Source organism: Amphimedon queenslandica, unplaced genomic scaffold (assembly GCF_000090795.2).
Source record: "Amphimedon queenslandica unplaced genomic scaffold, v1.1 AMPQUscaffold_5453_Cont22578, whole genome shotgun sequence".
Lineage (NCBI taxonomy): Eukaryota > Metazoa > Porifera > Demospongiae > Haplosclerida > Niphatidae > Amphimedon > Amphimedon queenslandica.
Genome location: NW_003554245.1, coordinates 1 through 1,680, shown reverse-complemented (window position 1 = coordinate 1,680; position 1,680 = coordinate 1). Strand labels below are relative to the sequence as shown.

Here is a 1,680-nt window from a genome sequence, read left to right as displayed (position 1 = left end):
AATGTAATATTTGGATTTCCCGTAAGGATTAGCACAGTCCCCCACTGGGTGGGACTCATCAATAGGGAGGTACTGGGACTCTCCATAGACACAGGCCGTCGATGAAAATACAAAGTTCTTGACCCCGTACTTCTTCATAACAACTAGTAGATTAAATACAATCGAGAGGTTACACGAGTAATATTCGAGTGGTATCTTCATTGATTCACCGACTGCTTTCATACCAGCGAAATTAATGACAGAGTGGAAGGAATATTTAGTAAAAAGGTCGTCTAATCCTGAGGTGACTGGATCCTTAGTGAGATCAATATCATAAAATGGAACCTGGAGGAGAGAGAGAGGGAAAATGAGCAAAAGGACAGAGGACAAAAAAAGGAGGAGATTAATACACAATCCATTTATATAACACTCCAAGATAAGGAGAACTTACAGAAGGAAAAAAAGTTTATTAATTATTATTGAATTATTGTGTATGGCTCCTAGGCAGACAGGTCTCTTTACCAACTCTATCAATGCAAAACTTTTGAGGATCATTGTACCTGCAATAAAAGGAAAATAAATAATAATTAATAAAGAAAGAATAGAGAAAAAGACATTAAATAATGAAATAATTAAAAACAAATTTGATAGATTGTGTACATGTACATGACATGTACATGTACATTCTTTCATTTGTTGTAAGTAAATCTGGTCTTATTGTTAACAAATTAGCTGCTTCATTAAGCACCTTCCATTGGCGCATTTGCTGACTTGTTTGTAACATGTTTGTGTAACGCAGCATTAGACTATAAGTCCATGCAGACATTGTTGTCATAAGCTCCTCTCCTTTATACATGCACGTACATATGCTGTATGTATCTCATTTTATTGAGACAATGAGGTTTGACCTGGTTCAGTACATGAACTGATGTACATTAAATTACATGTAATACACATCAAGAGAGCTCAATCTGTTTTAAGTAGTTTCAAAATTAGAAGTGCTAGTGTGTAAAGGTATTAAATGTACCGGTACTTACTTCTTTCTTCTCAAGGTCTTTTCTTGTTATTGATAAGTAGCCAGGAGGCTATTCAGCAGCTGCTAACACTGGTAATAACAATGACTCAGAATTGATCCTAATAATAATAATAATAATAATAATAATAATAATAATAATAATAATAATAATAATAATAATAATAATAACATAAATAATAACAATAACATTAATTAACTTGTACATGTACATTATTAGATGTGCATGTTTACTTGGTATGGATTCCCTGCCGAGTAATACAATAATAATAAATATATGTATCATTGAATAATTCATCTCTACTTACACGTAACACAGTATACTTAATATACTTAATAGCAGGCTATCATCAAAAACAAAAAGATCACAAAATCAGTCCAGCAAATAATCATTCAAAATCATAATAATTACAAACCAAATCCATAAACACACACACACACACACACACACACAGGGGAAATACCACACTAAGATAATATAGTTACCTAGCAACACAACCACCTAATAATAACAATGATAGCAATACATGTACACCTAATACCTTAAGGTTACTTTTAAATGCGGGTACTATTAATTGCAAATTTTGCGTTTGGGTGAAAAATCGCAATTATTAATACGTGCAATTATTAATAATGACATCATGATGCCATATAACTATTAGTAATAA

At 32.1% G+C, this 1,680-nt stretch overlaps 1 long non-coding RNA gene across 1 annotated transcript; it reads right to left on the bottom strand.

The window, feature by feature from the left end:
* Positions 1-6: 6 nt before the first annotated feature.
* LOC109592366 (uncharacterized) lies at positions 7-1,100 on the bottom strand. The gene is made up of 3 exons (XR_002190313.1): positions 1,017-1,100; positions 431-539; positions 7-324 (listed from the first exon to the last, which is right to left on the bottom strand). It is a non-coding gene; the product is annotated as an uncharacterized LOC109592366 (long non-coding RNA).
* Between the last annotated feature and the right edge of the window lie 580 nt (positions 1,101-1,680).